The sequence below is a fragment of the Capricornis sumatraensis genome, chromosome 18, assembly GCF_032405125.1.
Source record: "Capricornis sumatraensis isolate serow.1 chromosome 18, serow.2, whole genome shotgun sequence".
NCBI lineage: Eukaryota > Metazoa > Chordata > Mammalia > Artiodactyla > Bovidae > Capricornis > Capricornis sumatraensis.
In genome coordinates this window covers 6,824,762-6,849,149 of record NC_091086.1, presented here as the reverse complement: position 1 = coordinate 6,849,149, position 24,388 = coordinate 6,824,762, and the positions used below count along the sequence as shown (strand labels likewise).

General features: G+C 38.1%; 1 pseudogene; it reads left to right on the top strand.

Moving 5' to 3' along the window:
• LOC138094717 (olfactory receptor 5W2-like) overlaps positions 1-23,926 on the top strand; it is a 150,415-nt pseudogene extending 126,489 nt beyond the window's left edge.
• Positions 23,927-24,388: the final 462 nt, after the last annotated feature.

The following is a 24,388-nucleotide window of genomic DNA, read 5'->3' as shown; positions in this document are numbered from 1 at the left end:
GGAAATAGATGGGGAAACAGTGGAAACAGTGTCAGACTTTATTTTTCTGGGCTCCCAAATCACTGCAGATGGTGATTACAGCCATGAAATTAAAAGACAGTTACTCCTTGGAAGGAAAGTTATGACCAACATAGACAGCATATTAAAAAGCAGAAACATTACTTTGCTAACAAAGGTCTGTCTATTCAAGGCTATGGTTTTTCCAGTGGTCATGTATGAATGTTAAAGTTGGACTATAAAGAAAGCTGTGCACCAAATAATTGATGCTTTTGAACTGTAATATTGGAGAAGATTCTTGAGAGTCCCTTGGACTGCAAGGAGATCCAACTAGTCCATCCTGGAGGAGATCAGTCCTGGGTGTTCATTGGTAGGGCTGATTTTGAAGCTGAAACTCCAATATTTTGGCCACCTGATGCGAAGAGCTGACTCATTTGAAAAGACCCTGATGCTGGGAAAGATTGAAGGCAGGTGGAGACGGGGACGACAGAGCATGAGATGGTTGGATGGCATCACCGACTCAATGGATACGGGTTTGGGTGGACTCTGGAAGTTGGTGATGGACAGGGAGGCCTGGCATGCTGCAGTTCATGGGGTCACAAAGAGTCAGACACGACTGGGTGACTGGACTGAACTGCACTGAACTGAACTGAATATCTTATCAGGATATAATAGATATTTAGGAATTCTATAAAAATTTCTAGGATATCTGCATCATTTACCATACAATGTAACCTAAGAAGATTTATTATTCATTTAATAACAATTCCCATGTAATTTAACATCCAAAGTGAAACTATTGGTTTATTTATTTATTTATTTATTTTTTAAAATTTTTTTTAATTTTAAAATCTTTAATTCTTACATGCATTCCCAAACATGAACCCCCCTCCCACCTCCCTCCCCATAACATCTCAGTGGGTCATCCCCATGCACCAACCCCAAGCATGCTGTATCCTGCGTCAGACATGGACTGGCGATTCAATTCTTACATGATAGTATACATGATAGAATGCCATTCTCCAAAATCATCCCACCCTCTCCCTCTCCCTCTGAGTCCAAAAGTCCATTATACACAGCTGTGTCTTTTTTCCTGTCTTGCATACAGGGTCGTCATTGCCATCTTTCTAGATTCCATATATATGTGTTAGTATACTGTATTGGTGTTTTTCTTTCTGGCTTACTTCACTCTGTATAATCGGCTCCAGTTTCATCCATCTCATCAGAACTGATTCAAATGAATTCTTTTTAACGGCTGAGTAATACTCCATTGTGTATATGTACCACAGCTTTCTTATCCATTCATCTGCGGATGGACATCTAGGTTGTTTCCATGTCCTGGCTATTATAAACAGTGCTGCGATGAACATTGGGGTACATGTGTCTCTTTCAGTTCTGGTTTCCTCGGTGTGTATGCCCAGCAGTGGGATTGCTGGGTCATAAGGTAGTTCTATTTGCAATTTTTTAAGGAATCTCCACACTGTTCTCCATAGTGGCTGTACTAGTTTGCATTCCCACCAACAGTGTAGGAGGGTTCCCTTTTCTCCACACCCTCTCCAGCATTTATTGCTTGCAGATTTTTGGATCGCTGCCATTCTGACTGGTGTGAAGTGGTACCTCATTGTGGTTTTGATTTGCATTTCTCTGATAATGAGTGATGTTGAGCATCTTTTCATGTGTTTGTTAGCCATCTGTATGTCTTCTTTGGAGAAATGTCTATTTAGTTCTTTGGCCCATTTTTTGATTGGGTCATTTATTTTTCTGGAATTGAGCTGCATAAGTTGCTTGTATATTTTTGAGATTAGTTGTTTGTCAGTTGCTTCATTTGCTATTATTTTCTCCCATTCAGAAGGCTGTCTTTTCACCTTGCTTATAGTTTCCTTTGTTGTGCAGAAGCTTTTAATTTTAATTAGATCCCATTTGTTTATTTTTGCTTTTATTTCCAGAATTCTGGGAGGTGGATCATAGAGGATCCTGCTGTGATTTATGTCTGAGAGTGTTTTGCCTATGTTCTCCTCTAGGAGTTTCATAGTTTCTGGTCTTACATTTAGATCTTTAATCCATTTTGAGTTTATTTTTTTGTGCGGTGTTAGAAAGTGATCTAGTTTCATTCTTTTACAAGTGGTTGACCAGTTTTCCCAGCACCACTTGTTAAAGAGATTGTCTTTACTCCATTGTATATTCTTGCCTCCTTTGTCAAAGATAAGGTGTCCATATGTGTGTGGATTTATCTCTGGGCTTTCTATTTTGTTCCATTGATCTATATGTCTGTTTTTGTGCCAGTACCATACTGTTTTGATGACTGTGGCTTTGTGGTAGAGCCTGAAGTCAGGCAAGTTGATTCCTCGAGTTCCATTCTTCTTTCTCAAGATTGCTTTGGCAATTCGAGGTTTTTTGTATTTCCATACAAATCTTGAAATTATTTGTTCTAGTTCTGTGAAAAATATGGCTGGTAGCTTGATAGGGATTGCAATGAATTTGTAAATTGCTTTGGGTAGTATACTCATTTTCACTATATTGATTCTTCCAATCCATGAACATGGTATATTTCTCCATCTATTAGTGTCCTCTTTGATTTCTTTCATCAGTGTTTTATAGTTTTCTATATATAGGTCTTTAGTTTCTTTGGGTAGATATATTCCTAAGTATTTTATTCTTTTCATTGCAATGGTGAATGGAATTGTTTCCTTAATTTCTTTTTCTACTTTCTCATTATTAGTGTATAGGAATGCAAGGGATTTCTGTGTGTTGATTTTATATCCTGCAAGTTTACTATATTCATTGATGAGCTCTAGTAATTTTCTGGTGGAGTCTTTAGGGTTTTCCATGTAGAGGATCATGTCGTCTGCAAACAGTGAGAGTTTTACTTCTTCTTTTCCAATTTGGATTCCTTTTATTTCTTTTTCTGCTCTGATTGCTGTGGCCAAAACTTCCAGAATTATGTTGAATAGTAGCAGTGAAAGTGGACACCCTTGTCTTGTTCCTGACTTTAGGGGAAATGCTTTCAATTTTTCACCATTGAGGATAATGTTTGCTGTGGGTTTGTCATATATAGCTTTTATTATGTTGAGGTATGTTCCTTCTATTCCTGCTTTCTGGAGAGTTTTTATCATAAATGGATGTTGAATTTTGTGAAAGGCCTTCTCTGCATCTATTGAGATAATCATATGGTTTTTATTTTTCAATTTGTTAATGTGGTGAATTACATTGATTGATTGCAGATATTGAAGAATCCTTGCATCCCTGGGATAAAGCCCACTTGGTCATGGTGTATGATCTTTTTAATGTGTTGTTGGATTCTGATTGCTAGAATTTTGTTGAGGATTTTTGCATCTATGTTCTTCAGTGATATTGGCCTGTAGTTTTCTTTTTTTGTGACATCTTTGTCAGGTTTTGGTATTAGGGTGATGGTGGCCTCATAGAATGAGTTTGGAAGTTTACCTTCCTCTGCAATTTTCTGGAAGAGTTTGAGTAGGATAGGTGTTAGCTCTTCTCGAAATTTTTGGTAGAATTCAGCTGTGAAGCCGTCTGGACCTGGGCTTTTGTTTGCTGGAAGATTTCTGATTACAGTTTCAATTTCCGTGCTTGTGATGGGTCTGTTAAGATTTTCTATTTCTTCCTGGTTCAGTTTTGGAAAATTGTACTTTTCTAAGAATTTGTCCATTTCTTCCACGTTGTCCATTTTATTGGCATACAACTGCTGATAGTAGTCTCTTATGATCCTTTGTATTTCTGTGTTGTCTGTTGTGATCTCTCCATTTTCATTTCTAATTTTATTGATTTGATTTTTCTTTCTTTGCTTCTTGATGAGTCTGGCTAGTGGTTTGTCAATTTTATTTATCCTTTCAAAGAACCAGCTTTTGGCTTTGTTGATTTTTGCTATGGTCTCTTTTGTTTCTTTAGCATTTATTTCTGCCCTAATTTTTAAGATTTCTTTCCTTCTACTAACTCTGGGGTTCTCCAATTCTTCCTTTTCTAGTTCCTTTAGTTGTAGAGTTAGGTTATTTATTTGACTTTTTTCTTGTTTCTTGAGGTATGCCTGTATTGCTATGAACTTTCCTCTTAGCACTGCTTTTATAGTGTCCCACAGGTTTTGGGTTGTTGTGTTTTCATTTTCATTAGTTTCTATGCATATGTTGATTTCTTTTTTGATTTCTTCCGTGATTTGTTGGTTATTCAGAAGTGTGTTGTTCAACCTCCATATGTTGGAATTTTTAGTAGTTTTTCTCCTGTAATTGAGATCTAATCTTAATGCATTATGGTCAGAAAAGATGCTTGGAATGATTTCGATTTTTTTGAATTTATCAAGTTTAGATTTATGGCCCAGGATGTGATCTATCCTGGAGAAGGTTCCATGAGCACTTGAAAAAAAGGTGAAATTCATTGTTTTGGGGTGAAATGTCCTATAGATATCAATTAGGTCTAACTGATCTAATGTATCATTTAAAGTTTGCATTTCTTTGTTAATTTTCTGTTTAGTTGATCTGTCCATAGGTGTGAGTGGGGTATTAAAGTCTCCCACTATTATTGTATTATTGTTGATTTCCCCTTTCATACTTGTTAGCATTTGTCTTACATATTGCGGTGCTCCTATATTGGGTGCATATATATTTATAATTGTTATATCTTCTTCTTAGATTGATCCTTTGATTATTATGTAGTGGCCTTCTTTGTCTCTTTTCACAGCCTTTGTTTTAAAGTCTATTTTATCGGATATGAGTATTGCCACTCCTGCTTTCTTTTGGTCTCTATTTGCGTGGTATACCTTTTTCCAGCCCTTCACTTTCAGTCTGTATGTGTCCCTTGTTTTGAGGTGGGTCTCTTGTAAGCAGCATATAGAGGGGTCTTGTTTTTGTATCCATTCGGCCAGTCTTTGCCTTTTGGTTGGGGCATTCAACCCATTTACGTTTAAGGTAATCATTGATAAGTATGATCCAGTTACCATTTACTTTATTGTTTTGGGTTTGGGTTTATACACCCTTTTCGTGTTTCCTGTCTAGAGAATATCCTTTAGAATTTGTTGGAGAGCTGGTTTGGTGGTGCTGAATTCTCTCAGCTTTTGCTTGTCTGTAAAGCTTTTGATTTCTCCTTCGTATTTGAATGAGATCCTTGCTGGGTACAGTAATCTGGGCTGTAGGTTATTGTCTTTCATCACTTTAAGTATGTCTTGCCATTCCCTCCTGGCCTGAAGAGTTTCTATTGAAAGATCAGCTGTTATCCTTATGGGAATCCCCTTGTGTGTTATTTATTGTTTTTCCCTTGCTGCTTTTAATATTTGTTCTTTGTGCTTGATCTTTGTTAATTTGATTAATATGTGTCTTGGGGTGTTTCGCCTTGGGTTTATCCTATTTGGAACTCTCTGTGTTTCTTGGACTTGGGTGATTATTTACTTCCCCATTTTAGGGAAGTTTTCAACTATTATCTCCTCAAGGATTTTCTCATGATCTTTCTTTCTGTCTTCTTCTTCTGGGACTCCTATAATTCGAATGTTGGAGAGTTTCATATTGTCCTGGAGGTCTCTGAGATTGTCCTCATTTCTTTTAATTCGTTTTTCTTGTTTCCTCCCTGATTCATTTAATTCTACCATTCTATCTTCTATTTCACTAATCCTATCTTCTGCCTCCGTTATTCTACTATTTGTTGCCTCCAGAGTGTTTCTGATCTCATTTATTGCGTTTTTCATTATATTTTGACTCTTCTTTATTTCTTCTAGGTCCTTGTTAAACCTTTCTTGCATCTTCTCAATCCTTGTCTCTAGGCTATTTATCTGTGATTCCATTTTGATTTCAAGATTTTTGGATCATTTTCACTATCAGTATTCGGAATTCCTTCTCAGGTAGATTCCCTACTTCTTCCTCTTTTGTTTGGTTTGGTGGGCAACTCTCCTGTTCCTTTACCTGCTGAGTATTCCTCTGTCTCTTCATCTTGGTTATATTGCTGCGTTTTGGGTGGCCTTTTTATATTCTGGTAATTTGTGGAGTTCCCTTTATTATGGAGCTTCCTCACTGTGGGTGGGGTTCTATCAGTGGCTTGTCAAGGTTTCCTGGTTAGGGAGGCTTGTGTTGGAGTTCTGGTGGGTGGAGCTGGGTTTCTTCTCTCTGGAGTGCAGTGGAGTGACCAGTAATGGGTTATGAGACATCAAAGGTTTTGGAATAATTTTGAGCTGCCTGTATAATGAAGCTCAGGGGAGTGTTCCTGTGTTGCTGGAGAATTTGAGTGGTATGTCTTGTTTTGGAACTTGTTGGCCCTTGGGTGGAGCTTGGTTTCAGTGTAGGTATGAAGGCATTTGATGAACTCCTATTGCTTAATGTTCCCTGAATTCAAGAGTTCTCTAATGTTTTCAGGCTTTGGATTTAAGCCTCCTGCTTCTGGTTTTCAGTTTTATTTTTACAGTAGCCTCTAGACTCTCCATCTATACAGCACCGATGATAAAACATCTAGGTTAAAGATGAAAAGTTTCTTCGCATTGAGGGACACTCAGAGAGGTTCACTGGGTTACAAGGAGAAGAGAAGATGGAGGGGTAGTTAGAGGTAACTGGAATGAGATGCGGTGAGATCAAAAGAGGAGAGAGCAAGCTAGCCAGTAGTCAGTTCCTAATGTGCGCTCTATAGTCTGGACCGCTCAGAGGTATTTACGGAGTTATACGGGGAAGAGGAGAGGGAGGAAGTAGACAGAGGTGACCAGGAGGATAAGAGAGAGGAATGAGAAGGAGAGAGACAAATCCTGCCAGTAACCAGTTCCTTAGGTGTTCTCCACCGTCTGGAACACACAGAGATTCACAGAGTTGGATAGAGAAGAGATGGGGGAGAAAAGAGACAGAGGCCACCTGGTGGAGAAAAAGGAGAGTCCAAAGGAGAAGAGAGTGGTCAAGCCAGTAATCTCGCTCTCAGGTAAACTTGGGTAGTGAAGTTTGGGTTTTTAAATGTACAAAATTGACAACAAAAACCCTAAGAGCAAAGATTAAAAATCTGTTTTTGAAGACAATGGTCTGCTTTTCTGGTTGCCTGATGTCCTCTGCCAGCCTACAGAAATTGTTTTGTGGAGTTTGCTTGGCGTTGAAATGTTCTTTTGAGGAATTTGTGAGGGAGAAAGTGGTCTTCCTGTCCTATTCCTCTGCCATCTTTATGCTCCTCTCTGAAACTATTGGTTTAATATCTCTCTTTAGGGTGTTTCAGGGACCCTTTAAAACATCTCAAAGGTAGTTGAAGGTCAAAGGAACTTCATTATATTTTGATTTGGAAAGTCATATTAAAAATATCAAAAATTTTTAAAAACACCATAGGATCATAAGTCACTGTGAAACGATACTTTTTCATTTAATCAAAGTCACAAAACAATTAAAAGAAAACAAGTACAGATCACCTAAGGACACAGAAACTCTTCAATCTGTTATCAAAATGGTGTACTTCTGAAAGAGAGAGAGAGATCAAATTCCAGTCTTATATTCTTACTTAACATAATCCATTTACTTAGTTAATTTCCATCTAAGTTTAGTTAATCCTGATCATGTATAAAACTTTCACAGTAAAAGGTGATTACATTCTTCATACCTTAACTGAAAACATACATTCTACCATATTGAAATGTTTTATTATTTTCAGTGGCTTTATTTATGTGCTGAAGTTAGAGTCCCTGACTTCTTGAAACCTTTATTTCTAGTGAAAACCAAGGGAGGCAAGTAATATTTACCAAAATCTGGAGAGACTATTTTAGGTGATTTTTAAAACATAATTATTCTCATAGAGTTTGCTTAAAAGCTCTTATATAGTTTACATTTACTTTAAAGTTTCATCATATCAAGTTATATATTTTTCAAGTTATATACATTATATCAAGTTGTATATTTCTTGCTGACAAATTTGCAATGGGTATTACAAGATTTCATTTAACTTCTATTAAACTTATGTGCAGTGAAAATATTATACGTAATGTTGATTATTCTAAAGAGATGTCTATATTAATTAATTAAATAAACAAATTTGACATAAATACTAGGCATTAATTTAATCCTGAATAATTCCCAGTTCACATGAACCCGAAATTCAGTTAGATAATTTCTCTTACATTTATAATTGTTTGGCTTGTAATTGCTAGTTTTTCTTTAAGCCAATTAAACAGAACTCATCCACAAATCAACCACAGACATGTTATTCAAAGACAAAGACACAAACAAACAAGAGACCTCATAGTTCTCAATTCAGATTTTAGTCCCGAGTAATGTGCAGCAATGTAAAACCCATCAGTTTACAAAAGTGGCTGAATTAATGTTGGATTTCTGGCAAATAGAACAAATTAAATTCATTTGTGAGACGGCTATATATTTACAGGAAAGGCACTTATGATTTCTATTTACACTTGACAATATTATTCAAAATTACAATCAGTTTTGAAATTACTTTACCCTCTTTTCAAAATCTGCATTTTAAAAAGATAGCAGAGATGAGCATTCCTGAGAAGGCCAGATAAGACTTTTGCATCTCAAAGGTATAGGAACGTTTTCCATGGCTGACTTTGTTTCCCCTTTGTGTAATACTTACAAGCCTCCTAAGATAAGTAGGAAAAGTTTGGGGAGTGGTATCTATTAGAAAGTCAATCAACTTCTTCCCTACTCTCAAAGTTACCCAGGACTCCTGCGGGGAAATTGAAATAGGATGCCTCAATTCCAAGGGAGTCCTCTGGCCTCTTTCTGTCCTACAGCTGAAACAACCAGCTCTAGGGCAAAATCACCTTTTCCTTTTATTAGTAACAAACTGTATTTCCAGTCTTCATACATTCTTTTCTGAAAACATACCATTTTTCTTAAGTCATCATGAACTGCCTTTTACATTAGCAGTCCCTGACTGGAAAATCCTCAAACTTCTAGAAACATGCAACTTTCCAAAGCACAGTTTCTTTCCTTAAAATGCTGCAAGACATGTGTCTAATGAATCCAAATGCCTTTCTCACAAGAAAAAAAGAATAGGTAAATTTTGACCTGTTTAGCAATTAATGTTCCAATGTTTCATCATATTTAAAATGACATGGATACTCAGCAGATTACTACTTTTTAACTTAATTTAGTTTCAAGTTACCAAAATTTGAAGGGACTATTCTAAATGAACTTTTCCAAAATATAATTATTCCCATGAAAGTGTGAAAGTGTTAGTCGCTCAGTCATGTCCAGTTCTTTGGGACCCCATGAACTATAGCCTGCCAGATTCCTCTCTGTCCATGGGATTCCACAGGCAAGAACACGAAATGAGTAGCCATTCCTTTCTCCAGGGTATCTTTCTGACCCAGGGATGGAACCCAGTTTTCCTGAATTGCAGGAGGATTCTTTTTCATCTGAGCGACCAGGGAAGCCAATTATTCCCATCAGTTCAGGTTAGTTCAGTTCAGTTCAGTTCAGTCACTTAGTCGTGTCCGACTCTTTGTGACCCCGTGAACCACAACATGCCAGGCCTCTCTGTCCAACACCAACTCCCAGAGTCTACTCAAACTCATGTCCATCGAGTTGGTGATGCCATCCAGCCATCTCATCCTCTGTCGACCCCTTCTCCTCCTGCCCCCAATCCCTCCTAGCATCAGGGTCTTTTCCAGTGAGTCAACTCTTCGCATGAGGTGGCCAAAGTATTGGAGTTTCACCTTTAGCATCAGTCCTTCCAGTGAACACCCAGGACTGATCTCCTTCAGGATTTATTGATTGGACCTCCTTGCAGTCCAAGGGACTCTCAAGAGCCTTCTCCAACACCACAGTTCAAAACCATCAATTCTTCGGTGCTCATCTTTCTTCACAGTCCAGCTCTCACATCCATACATGACCACTGGAAAAACCATAGCCTTGACTAGACAGACCTTTGTTGGCAAAGTAACATCTCTGCTTTTGAATATGCTGTCTAGGTTGGTCATAACTTTCCTTCCAAGGAGTAAGCGTCTTTTAATTTCATGGCTGCAGTCATCATCTACAGTGATTTTAGAGCCCCCAAAATAAAGTCTGACACTGTTTCCACTGTTTCTCCATCTATTTCCCATGAAGTGATGGGACCAGATGCCATGAGCTTCGTTTTCTGAATGTTGAGCTTTAAGCCAACTTCTCCACTCTTCTCTTTCACTTTCATCAAGAGGCTCCTGAGTTATTCTTCACTTTCTGCCATAAGGGTGGTGTCATCTGCATATCTGAGGTTATTGCTGTTTCTCTCAGCAATCTTGATTCCAGCTTGTGCTTCTTCCAGCCCAGTGTTTCTAATGATGTACTCTGCATAAAGTTAAATAAGCAGGGTGACAATATACAGCCTTCATGGATTCCTTTTCCTATTTGGAAGCAGTCTGTTGTTCCATGTCCAGTTCTAACTGTTGCTTCCTGACCTGCATATAGGTTTCTCAAGACGCAGGTGACGTGGTCTGGTATTCCCTTCTCTTTCAGAATTTTCAACAGTTTATTGTGATCCACACAGTCAAAGGCTTTGGCATAGTCAATAAAGCAGAAATAGATGTTTCTCTGGAACTCTCTAGCTTTTTCGATAATCCAGCAGATGTTGGCAATTTGATCTCTGGTTCCTCTGCCTTTTCTAAAACCAGCTTGAACATCTGGAAGTTCATGGTTCATGCATTGCTGAAGCCTGGCTTGGAGAATTTTGAGCATTACTTTACTAGCGTGTGAGATGAGTGCAATTGTGCAGTAGTTTGAGCATTGTTTGGCATTGCCTTTCTTTGGGATTGGAATGAAAACTGACCTTTTCCAGTCCTGTGGCCACTGCTGAGTTTTATATCTTAAATGCTATTAAATATAGGCAAGTACTAATAGTGTATTAACTAAACAGTCAAGTAAATCATGATAAGCCTGAAATTCATCGTGAGATAACACATGGTGGTCTATTATTCAAAAGCAAAAATATCTAAAATCGGTCTAAAGGAATGGCATCTTTGGATATTCAGTCAAATCAGAAAAGGATTCAATTTTTAGATGAAAAAATAGTAGGCAGAGGATCTGACAGTTACTCCGATCTTGAAGTGTACGAGTCCATGCCTGTTAGAAGAAGTCATATTGGCTACAATATGGAAGAACCATGAGGGGCATATGCTAATTGAAATAATTCGTACAGAGGAAGAGAAGTACTGTATGGTCTCACACAGAGGAAGAATCCAATTGTTCAAACACAGAAATAGAGAATAGATTGGCTGTTGCTACAGGCTGAAAGGTGGGAGCAATGGGTGATGTTGGTCAAAGTTTACAAACTTTCTGTTGCTCAATGAATAAGTTCTGGGGGTCTAATGTGCATTGTGACTCTAGTTAACAGTTGTGTATTGTAAGACTGAAATTTGCTGAGAGAGTAGACCTTAAGGGTTTTCATGGTATGCACACTCAAAATGGTAGCCATGTAAATTGATAAATATGTTAACTAACTTCATTGTAGTAATTATTTCAGAATGTACCATATATTAAATATTCATGCCCTATACCATATGCATATTATTTGTCAATTTTATCTGAATACAGCTTGAAAAAAAAAGAGTAAAAGAAGATGAGAGACAGTGGACAGAATCATGGTGAAGTATATAATTGTGCTTCATTATCAACTATCGATTTTTCTGTGACTCTCTCCACACCAACTTCCTTTCCTTTTTCCTATTCTCAGCTCTGGTTAAATACCCCTCTTTGTCTCTTTGTGGTTCACAAAAACCCACCTATTTAAAAGATAACTTTATATCACCTTGTTTATCAGTAGGTAGGTAGGTTTTTTCGCTCAGTCGTGTCCGACTTTTTGTGACCCCGTGGACTGTAGCCCACTAGGCTCCTCTCCATGGGATTCTCCAGGCAAGAATACTGGAGTAGGTTACCATTTCCTTCTCCAGAGTTCTTTGCTAAAAACTGAGCATTACATTATGTAAACAAAACACTACATGTTGCCTGGAAGGTCAAATAAACAAATATGTAATAAACTAAAAATAGAAGACAACACTTTTTCACTGCTAATAATATGTCAATACAATTATATGTCAATTATATGTCAATACAAAATTGGGCTTCCCTGGTGGGTCAAGATGGTAAAGCGTCTGCCTGCAATGTGGGAGACACGGGTGCGATCCCTGGGTCTGGAAGATCCCCTGGAGAAGGAAATGGCAACCCACTCCAGTATTCTTGCCTGGAAAATTTCATGGACTGAGGAGCCTGGTAGGCTACAGTCCACGGGGTCTCAAAGAGTCAGACATGACTGAGCAACTTCACTTTCACTTTCTTTAGTACAAAATTAAATGAGGGTTTGATAAGTAGCTTGAAAATGTATATCAGAATACAGTTAGCATATTGAACGCATGCACACAAGTTTGTTTGGAAGGTGCATAAAATGGTTTTGGACATTAAGATAGCATACTATAAATACATGCTTATTAATTTCACTAGAAAGAATAAGTTTCTAAGTTATTGCTATTTGGCTCTTTCATCTGCCTTTGATCTGGTGTCCTGAAGGCTAAAGTGCTAAATTAGTTTGCTGAGAAAGCTAGGGTGTGACCATATATTTAAAATACCATAATGTACTGAAAGCAATTTATATTTATCCATTTTAAAAGCCTGTGATGATCTTCAATATTTTAGCTGCCACTGTAAAATGTCCTTATGTGACAATATTTTAGAATGGAAAAATAAAGCCTACATAATTCCTCTGTTGTTGAGGTGGTATTTGTGAAACACTATGATATGTTAAGAAAAACACTCATGATGAAAAAATTAGGATAATTCTTGCATATTGAAAGACTTATATCTGTGTACTCCTGGCATACTGTATCAATTCACTCAAACTTCTTTTGGCTTGTTGCTTATGAGCAGCAACATGGCAGCAAACATGGTCAGAAATATAGTTAATCAAAATAGGGTGTCAACAAAAATGAAAGTGAAGTCGCTCAGTCGTGTCTGACTCTTTGTGACCCCATGGACTGTAGCTATCAGGCTCCTCTGTCCATGGGTTACCATTAATTCAGAGATTAATAAACATGGATCTAATTAATCTATCTTCATACTTATGATCAGTTTTATGTCAGCATCTAAAGATTGATTCAAGCCCTTTTTATTGTATCTAGTGAGTAATATGTAAATAGAAGAGAATTTTAAGCCCATTAAATGGAATTCCAAAAATAGAACTGACAGTTTCAGTTGATTGAAGGCTTCCTCTTCTCAAATTGAATAAATAAATGAGAAATTATGGAGATTTTTTATTTTTAGATACTTTCTAAGTCAGATAAGAATTTGGGCAAAATGATTCATCTTTCTTGATATTAATCTGTGAAGAAAAAAGGGAACAATACATCATAAAAATTATCCTAGCCTGTTAATTTCAGTATTCTTCATTCTTTGCCATTTTAATATATTCACATCATATTATCCTCATACATGCACCAATGACTCTTGGAAAATATCATTATGCAAATACGACTTATCAATGACATATGTAATGTTTTAATATTACAGTCAAATTCCTGTATCTTGACCCCTTTCTTCATCCTTACGCTGAAATACTTTAGCATAACATGGCAATCACCGACTCAATGGCATGAGTTTGAGCAAGCTCCAGGAGTTGGTGATGGACAGGGAAGCCTGGCGTGCTGCAGTCCATGGGGTAGCAAAGAGTTGGACACGACTGAGTGACTGAACTGAACTGAAACATGGCAAGGCGATGTTAGATTTGGTAAATGTCTAATACAGAGAAAGATACACTCATACTTGTTATAGGCTGTACGAGTATACTGGTTACAAATAGAACAGCAGTAATGTTCAATACACCAATAAGTAGGAGGATCTGGGTTAAAGTTAGAGGTAGAAATCTTTAATGTCCCAAGATGTCTTTCTCTTTAGTTAGAACCATGCTACGAACCAGGCAGGAACACCACTCTAAATACCTCACTCTTGCTTTCTATTCTTCAGATCACCCTGTGTAGAAGAGGGATTTAAGCTAGATTACCTCTAAGGTTCTTTCCAGGTGATATGATCTGCTTCTATAGAATATGACTCTGCTGTTGTATAAACTCATCCCTATAATTGGAAAGAATTGATTTAAAAAAAAAAGGTCACTTCACATTCAATCAAAGAATTGATCAGAACATATAGGCCAGATAGTTCAGTTAGTAAAGAATCTGCTTGCAATACAGGAGACCCCGGTTCAATTCCTGGGATGGGAAGATCACCTGGAAAAGGGATAGGCTGCTCACTCCAGTATTCTTGGGCTTCCCTTGTGGCTCAGCTGGTAAAGAATCCGCCTGAATTGTGGGAGACCTGGGTTTGATATGACAATGCAGGAGACCTTGGTTCGATTCCTGGGATGGAAAGATCCCCTGGAGAAGGGAAAGGCTACCCACTCCAGTATTCTGGACTGGAGAATTCCATGGACTGTGTAGTTCATGGGGTCACAAAGAGTCGAACATGTCTGAGTGACTTTTATTCTCACTCAACCTGAAATGTCAGTTACATGAAGCCGTAAATACACTGTGAGATTCAGTAGGACAAAAACTTTCAAAAACAGCTGTTTTACATGCCCTGTTATCCAAGTTCAAAATCTCATGGATTCCTTATGAGGGTAACAGACCGGAAGGCTAGGGATCCCCAAGCAGAGGAAATAAACTGCAAGTGGCAGACTTTTTTTTTTTCCTTCTCTATACAAAATTAAAAGGAGGTTTCTTTTAAATTTTGGGTTGTCAGGAGGACCCCTGGTTCAGCCTGGACTTCAGGTCAGTTCAGTTCAGTTGCTCAGTCGTGTCCGACTCTTTGTGACCCCATGAATCGCAGCACGCCAGGCCTCCCTGTCCATCACCAACTCCTGGAGTTCACTCAGATTCACGTCCATCGAGTCCGTGATGCCATCCAGCCATCTCATCCTCGGTCGTCCCCTTCTCCTCCTGCCCACAATCCCTCCCAGCATCAAAGTCTTTTCCAGTGAGTCAACTCTTCTCATGAGATGGTCAAAGTACTGGAGTTTCAGCTTGAGCATCATTCCTTCCAAAGAAATCCCAGGGTTGATCTCCTTCAGAATGGACTGGTTGGATCTCCTTGCAGTCCAGGGGACTCTCAAGAGTCTTCTCCAACACCACAGTTCAAAACCATCAATTCTTCGGCGCTCAGCCTTCTTCACAGTCCAACTCTCACATCCATACATGACCACAGGAAAAACCATAGCCTTGACTAGACGGACCTTAGTCGGCAAAGTAATGTCTCTGCTTTTGAATATACTATCTAGGTTGGTCATAACTTTTCTTCCAAAGAGTAAGCGTCTGTTAATTTCATGGCTGCAATCACCATCTGCAGTGATTTTGGAGCCCCCCAAAATGAAGTCTGACACTGTTTCCACTGTTTCCCCATCTATTTCCCATGAAGTGATGGGACCAGATGCCATGATCTTCATTTTCTGAATGTTGAGCTTTAAGCCAACTTTTTCACTCTCCTCTTTCACTTTCATCAAGAGGCTTTTTAGTTCCTCTTCACTTTCTGCCATAAGGGTGGTGTCATCTGCATATCTGAGGTTATTGATATTTCTCCTGGCAATCTTGATTACAGCTTGTATTTCTTCCAGTCCAGCGTTTCTCATGATGTACTCTGCATAGAAGTTAAATAAGCAGGGTGACGATATAGAGCCTTGATGTACTCCTTTTCCTATTTGGAAGCAGTCTGTTGTTCCATGTCCAGTTCTAACTGTTGCATTGAAAAGAAATGCAAAACAGCAAAATGGCTGTCTGGGGAGGCCTTACAAATAGCTGTGAAAAGAAAAGAGGCGAAAAGCAAAGGAGAAAAGGAAAGATACAAGCATCTGAATGCAGAGTTCCAAAGAATAGGAAGAAGAGATAAGAAAGCCTTCTTCAGCGATCAATGCAAAGAAATAGAGGAAAACAATAGAATGGGAAAGACTAGCGATCTCTTCAAGAAAATTAGAGATACCAAGGGAACATTTCATGCAAAGATGGGCTCGATAAAGGACAGAAATGGTATGGACCTAACAGAAGCAGAAGATATTAAGAAGAGGTGGCAAGAATACATGGAAGAACTGTACAAAAAAGATCTTCATGACTCAGATAATCATGATGGTGTGATCACTAATCTAGAGCCAGACATCCTGGAATGTGAAGTCAAGTGGGCTTTAGAAAGCATCACAATGAACAAAGCTAGTGGAGGTGATGGAATTCCAGTTGAGCTCTTTCAAATCCTGAAAGATGATGCTGTGAAAGTGCTGCACTCAATATGCCAGCAAATTTGGAAAACTCAGCAGTGGCCACAGGACTGGAAAAGGTCAGTTTTCATTCCAATCCCGAAGAAAGGCAATGCCAAAGAATGCTCAAACTACCGCACAATTGCACTCATCTCACATGCTAGTAAAGTAATGCTCAAAATTCTCCAAGCCAGGCTTCAGCAATACGTGAACTGTGAACTTCTTGATGTTCAAGCTGGTTTTAGAAAAGGCAGAGGAACCAGAGATCAAATTGCCAACATCTGCTGGATCATGGAAAAAGCAAGAGAGTTCCAGGAAAACATCTATTTCTGCTTTATTGAGTATGCCAAAGCCTTTGACTGTGTGGATCACAATAAACCGTGGAAAATTCTGAAAGAGATGGGAATACCAGCCTGGACTTAACTTTTCTCAAACATTGAACTGATAATGACTCAACAAATCCATATGTCTTATTCATGGAAATGTTCTGTTAAGCTATGCTAATGAAACTATGTATTTGCTTGGAAATCTGCCTTTCTTTAAGGTTCATGTCAGTTGTTTTATTAACTGGGGATGACTCACCTTGTGCCCCATGCTGTCTCCAAATGCATGTTGTGGGAGAGGAGCCTGATGCAACTCTCTCAGTTTTGAGGTGATTCTTTAACAGATATATAACTCCTTGCTGAAAGTTAGCAAGGGGGCCATTCTTTCTGCCCCCTTCTGATGTCTAGGTCAGAGATCCTTCTATCCCTCTATACTTTAATAAAACTTTATTACATGAAAGCTTCAAGTGATCAAGCCTTTTCTCTGACTCCAGATCAAAATCCTTTCCTCTGGAGGTCACAAATTCTGGAGTAGCTCATGGCTTGAGGCTGCAGACTTTAAATTATAGAAGTGGATATCCAAGTTTATTAGTGCTCAAGTAAATGGAAGTGAAATAAACTGTTGAGTTGTGTTGACATTTACAAAAAGGCAGAAGTGCTTCTTTGCATATCAAATAGTAAACAAATATCTACTACTGTTGAGGATGTAAAACAACCTCAACATTCTGCATTGACAGTAGATTGAGATTTGACACTGCACTTGGAAAAATTCTATGTCTGAGTCACCTATAGCTGGACCTATAAATGTCTTACGACTGTCAAGGGAGTGTAATCGCCTCAGTTCTGTCTCGTCACAACAAAGATTTGAAGCGATGGATGTTAAAGCCCTCAGCGCATTACACCTCTCAGACAGACCATGTGATAGCTCTCAGAACAGATCAGTTTTATTTAGAAAATAAAGGAAAATACATCCTCGAGTCTTGAAGGGCATGCTGACCCAAAAGATGCGAAGAGAAGAGAGAGAGAACGAGCACGCATGCAAGAGAGAGAGAGACCCCTGGCCCTTTGGCTCCTCTTTTTATATGTCTTTTCCTCCCCTTGGGCCTGCTCTAGGTAAATTGGGCTAGCCAGGAGGTCCTCACTCTGGTTCTGGGACCTTCCTTTGCTCTATTTTTGAGGGTGTTTCCTTTCCTTGTCTTTTAGCCACCGCCATTCTGTACTCCTTTTCCCTATTCTAACTACCTAACAGGACCAAAATTCTCATTCTTAGAAGTATGTCCAAGAGTACAGAGTGAATATGTACCCAAAACTCATGCATAGAAATGATCACCAGTGTATTAATCACAGTAGCATAACACCAAAAGCAACTCATTTCTTTTAATACATTAGATCAAGACTTTGCATACTTTCTTGAAAGTATTTAACACTGTATATTTTAGGGTTTGTAGGCCATAAAATCTTGGTATATCAAAACAATTTTATCCTCTATCACAAAAGCAGCCATCCATAATACATGAATAAATGGTGTGTCACAGCTCCAATAGAAGTTAACAGGTCAAGTGTACTGACTCCTGCTTTAGATTAGACAAATGACTTTATGATAAGTTTGTATGCTGGAAAAGTACACAGCAATGAGAATAAATAACTACATCCTCATGCAAGAGCATGGGAAAACTTCACAAACATAACTTGAGTGAAAAAAAGCCAGACATAGACATCGAAGTGTAAAAGCTACATGCTCTCACTACTTTGTACCTTAAAAATATACAAACTCACATATCATATGGAAAATCAATTTCTGATGGATAGAGGGACAGTTTCTGAGAATCTAGTAATTTTTTGTTGTTGTTGATTCTGGGTGCAGGAATCTTTCCATTTTTGAAAGCTTTAGATGAAATTTTTTTCTGTATGTATATTGTACTTTAAAATCATCCTCTTTATTTTTTTTCTCTATGAGACTGTAAAATATGTTAATACTTATGTCTAAAATTTTCTTATATAAAATGATTATTCATGTAGATTTATGAAATTGATGCAGAGCATAGTTACTAGGTTCTCTCAGTATTGACTGTGGTAGAGTATCACATTATTGGTCTTTATATCACTGAAAGCGCTCCCTTGCATGTGTAACAGCACTGCGTTCATCCACCCACTGACTCTCTTGGTCACTCTCACAGCAGCGGGGAACTCGAAAGTACTTTAATACTAAACCATGCAATGAACTCTGTGTCATACTACTCTAGGTTTGAGGAACAGACCATTATATTCTAAAAAAAGATTATCTGGGTAGTATTTGCTGACATAAAATTGTTTTCGTGTGAGGAGAGGCACCAGGAAAAACCTAAGTAATGACTTCTTTTTTTCTCACTTGTATCTGAGGCATACATTTTCTCCTTAAGATGTTTTTTGATTACTTGAAATCTCCATTTTTAATGAAGCACCAATCCCATCAGGAGATATTTTCAGTTACCCACCTTGCAATTAATAATGTAGCTGTCCAAACTCAGGTTTAAATTGTTATGTGGGAGAAGAGAGAAAGGATGTTAGTCCACATGTTTTTGAGGAGCAGGCCTGTTAAAAAATTAACACTTGCTTCTGGCTGAACAAAATGTAAACCAAGGGATTTTTGCATCCCTGATGACAGAGCTGTACCTAAGGGAAGAATTAATTTGGATAGGAGTAGAATTAGGTGACTAAGAACAACTCTACATACACTATATGTGTAGCAGAGAAGTAAATAATGATAGCAAAACTCTTTTCAAACATAATCAGTTTCTTGATTGTGTGTGTGTGTGTACGTGTGTGTGTGTGTGTGTGTGTGTGTGTGTGTGTGTGCATGTGCGCTCAGTCACGTCTGACTTTTTGCAACCCCTGGATTGTAGCCTGCCAGGCTCCTTGGCTTATGGAATTTTCCAGGCAAGAATACTGGAGTGGGGTGCCATTTCCTCCTCTGGGGATCTTCCTTACCCAGGGATTGAACATATGTCTCCTGAGTCTCTTGCAATGGTAGTTGGATTCTTTACCACTGAGCCACCTGGGACCCCTTCTTAATTTTAGTGGGAAATTATTAGCAATTATATTGTGGTTTGAGATTGCCTCAATAATATCTCTTAAGGTTACAGCTGACATTTTAGTGTTGAGCTCCTCACAGCCAAGAATGACTATGACATATAAAAAGGCATTAAAATTGCCATTAAGAATCACTTTTACAAAAAACTTCAGTCGTGTCCAACTCTGTGCAACCCCATAGACAGCAGCCCACCAGGCTCCCCCATCCCTGAGATTCTCCAGGCAAGAACACTGGCATGGGTTGCCATTTCCTTCTCCAATGCATGAAAGTGAAAAGTGAAAGTGAAGGCGCTCAGTCGTGTCTGACTCCTAGCGACCCCATGGACTGTAGCCCACCAGGCTCCTCTGTCCATGGGATTTTCCAGGCAAGTGTACTGGAGTGGAGTGCCATTGCCTTCTCCATATACGTACTAGATTTATGAATTTTAGCATAATGAATTTCTCAGATTTATAGGAAAAATAGTAGGAACACAACAACAAAAAAAAGGAAAATGAATTGACAAAACACCCAAACCAGTAAGAAAGCCTGTGTCTCTGTAAATTCGCAAATGAGAATTCAGATGAAACAATTAGTTATGACCAGTATTTAATTTCAGTCCATTAACATTTATGTCATATTATCTTATTGTGACTTTATTGCCATTGCCTTAATACCTGCTGTTTCACATAAAAATGAAATTCTTATGCTTGAACCTCTTGCTTATTTATCATCTTGTTGAGAATATTTGTTCTTTTTGTGTGTGTGTGCTCAGTTTTTTTTCACTATTGATGAAAGTTCATATATTTTAGATACAAGTTCTTTGTCATATATGCGAATGTAAGTTTTTAAAATATTTTCTTCATATATTATGGAAACGTTTCTCTCTATATTCATTCACACTGCTTCATCCTTGGTGGTGGTGGTTTAGTCACTAAGTCGTGTGACCCTGGGGACCTCATGGACCATAGTTTGCCAGGCTCCTCTATCCATGGGATTTTCCAGGCAAGAGTACTGGAGTGAGTTGCCATTTCCTTCTCCAAGGAATCTTCCTGACCCAGGAATCAAACCTGGGTCTCCTGCATTCCAGGCTGTTCTTTACCGACTGACCTACGAGGGAAACCCTCCTTATGCTAGATTAATTAAGTGACTATATTGATGTATACAAGGTCAGTTTGTACTAAATTTGTCCCTGAATTCATGAGACAATATGCAGAAGCAGAAACATAATTAATGACATGTTTGCATAACACCAGCACCCAAAGGCAGTGGCCCAGGGATTTAAGTCCCAATATACCTGGTAAAATAAAATGCTATCTGTTTACTGTTCAGCTACCTAACACCAGCTCATCTCTGTTAGGTTTTGAGGTCCTGATTTAAAGAACATAGGACAAAAACATTGCCATTTGGGGGAAAATCAATTTGTAAGTAAAACATTTTATACCAGCTTACTCAGTTAAGTACATTCTGTAATTTAATGTTCAGTAAAAATATTTTCTCCTCAGAACTGGCAGATTCTGTACTTGTTAATATCCATAATATAACTATTAAAGTGATCTATTTTGATTCTGGTTTATAGGAAAGATATTACTCCTTTTATCATCAGAGTAGTATATAGGTGAACTTAAAGGGGGCTTGGTGGGGTTGTTTTACTTTATTTAAAATATAATGAAGGGGCGAATTTAAAAATTAAAATGTGCATTTTCATCTTCATGCAAAGCCCCATAGCTACTAAGGTCAAAAGAAATAAATTCCTTACCCACGTACTAGTCTCATCTACATCAGAGACATGTGATCTGCATGCAAACACATAACAGACACATAATGCAGACATGCTAGATAGATAAACCTATGTATCTCAGAGGCATTTATTAACAGGGACAATTGGCAAATATCATCCCTATTTCCACTTTTATAATATAAAAATCCATTAAAATCCAAACAGATGCTACAGTTGGTGTTAGATTCTGTGGCTTTCACTTCATATTAGCATTTCCCTTTGCTCAAGAAACTCTTTTGGCAGTAGAAACTCTATAAATAGGTAATAAGTCATGTGGAAAAGCAGTGATAAATTTTTAGAGAAAGGTTTCAAAGTTACTTATTTTATGTCTCACTAAATACTAAAGACCAGGATCAATAACATAATTATTTTCATTGTCATTAGTGTATGGTATACTAATAGATTGTAAAACTAATACATAAATATTTTAAATTATGTTTTATGTGCAACATGATAATGAAAATAAAATTTTATATCCCAGGAATTTTTTCAGCATAGTAAATGGTTATTCATATACTTTCAGCCTGGTGTCTCTAGCATTGGTGTTTTTTCCACACTGCTTTGGAGATGTAATGAGATGTCAATTCATCTAAATATCCTTCTTGATACAAAGAATGTAGTGCTCAGAGAAATGAAAGAGCTTATGGCAGTAGTCTAGTTAGGAACAACTTCTAGAAGTAGACAGAAGTTTCTCAACTGTCCATCTTGGATATTTTTATTATTATCAGATAGAGAGCAATAACTCTTTAAAGAACGCCCACTGACTTAGTCATTTTCTGAGTGTGTGTGTGCACACGTGCTCTGTCACTAAGTCCTGTCTCAGTTGTTGCAACCTCATGAACTGTAGCCCCCCAGGCTTCTCTCACAGGATAGGAATCTTGCCTGGAAAATCCCATGGACAGGGAGCCTGGAGGGCTGCAGTCCATAAGGTCACAGCCAGTCAAACACAATGTAGTGACAGCACGCATGCACACACACACTCAAAAAATGACTTGGTCAATAAGCATTCTTTAAAGAGGCTATGGCTGTTAATCCGATAATAATAAAAATATCTGAGATAGGCAGTTGAGAAACTTCTGTGTAAATCTAGATGTAATTTCTGAGGTATGTTGCTGTCTATGTTGTTGTAGATCAATTGCTAAGTCTTGTCTGACTCTCTGTGACCCCATGGACTGCAGCACTCTAGGCTTCCCTGTCCTTCGCTGTCTCTTAGAGTTTGTTCAAATCTATGTCAGTTGAGTTGGTGATGCTATCTAAACCAACTCATCCTCTGCTGCCTCTTCTCCTTGTGCCTTCAATCTTTACCAGCATTAGAACATTTTCTAATGAGTTGGTTCTTTGCAACAGATGGCTAAAGTATTGGAGCTTCAGCTTCAGCATCAGTCAGTCTTTCCAATGAATAATCAGGGCTGATTTCCTTTAGGATTGACTGGTTGCTGTCTTGAGCTCTTCAGTTTCTCTGAGAACTACCTTCCTTGTATCAAGAAGGATATTGGATGAATTGATGTCTCTTCACATCTTCAAAACAGTGTGCAAAAAACACCTATGTTAGGGACACCAGGCTGAAAATGTAAAAAAAGACTATTGCAGAAATAAATTGTGTTCTTCCCTGCAGATATTTTGTGAACGCCCTGAAGTGGTTCCCTTACATGTATCATTTTCTCGATCATTTCCTCAAGAGTTTAGACAAGAAGACAGAAGAATGAAAAAAGGGAACTGCTCCTCCTTAACTGAGTTCATATTGTGGGGAATTACGGATAAGCCTGGAGTTAAGATGAGCTTATTTATGTTTGTTATTGTCTATCTCATTAACCTTCTGGCAAATCTTGGAATGATTATTTTAATTAGGATGGATCCCCAGCTGTACACAACCATGTACTTTTGCCTCAGCCACCTCTCCTTCTGTGACCTCTGCTATTCCACAGCCATTGACCCCAAGATGTTGTTGGACCTCTTAGCCAAAAAGAGATCAATCTCCTTGTGCTCTGCAATTTTTGGTCTTCTCTAACTTTATCGATTGTGAATGTCTCCTGCTGGCAGTGATGGCCTATGACCGGTACAAGGCCGTCAGCAGCCCCTCGCTCTATGCAGTCAGCATGTCCAGCAGGGTGTGCTCCCTGCTTGTGGCTGGGGTTTACCTGGTGGGGATGACAGATACTTTGATCCATAGGACATTAGCATTCCACTTATGTTTCTGTGGGTCAAATGTGATTAACCACTTTTTTTGTGACTTACCTCCACTTCTCTCCCTTTCATGCTCTGATACACAGGTCAATAAATTGATATTATTCATTTTTTTTTTTTGGCTGTGTTGAACTGACCTCCATTTCAGGAGTCCTTGTCTCTTATTGTTATATCATCCTATCAGTCTTGAAGATCCACTCTGCTAAAGGAAGGTTCAAAGCTTTCTCCACCTGCACCTCCCACCTACTTGCTGTGGCAATTTTCCAGGGAACTGTATTTTTCATGTACTTCAGGCCAAGTTCATCCCACTTTCTAGATGAAGACAAAATGTCCTTGTTGTTTTACACCCTTGTGATTCCCATGTTGAACCCTCTGATTTACAGCCTAAGGAACAAGAATGCGAAACAGGCTCTGCAAAAACTGAAACTTTAAATATGATTTTGAAGGTTTATATTTCACACATTCTCATAGTCACAAGTATACACATATTGTGTTTTTTGTTTTTATAAATGTATACTTCATGGTACAAGAGAAACAAAGCTGTCTTAAATAGCTCAAATGAGAATTTGTTGTTAAAGTCTAAACTTTAGAAATATTTTGGTTCTGAAATATAGTATACTTCTATTCATGTATCAAGAATTTACATATGGCACTTTCTCTTTGTTGAAAATTTTCCAGTTTTCTAATTTTGCAAAATTTTTCTAGTTTATTCTTACATTTAAATAATATTTCAGCTACCTTAAGAATCATTGTATTTCCTGAGAAATCTTTGAGTCTCTTTATATTCTATGGTATACACTGTACTTTCTATACTAATGAATATAAGCTAATGCTAATAAGAAGCATTCATTGATTAAATAACTATATAGCTTATAAGAAATCTCAAATTCATTA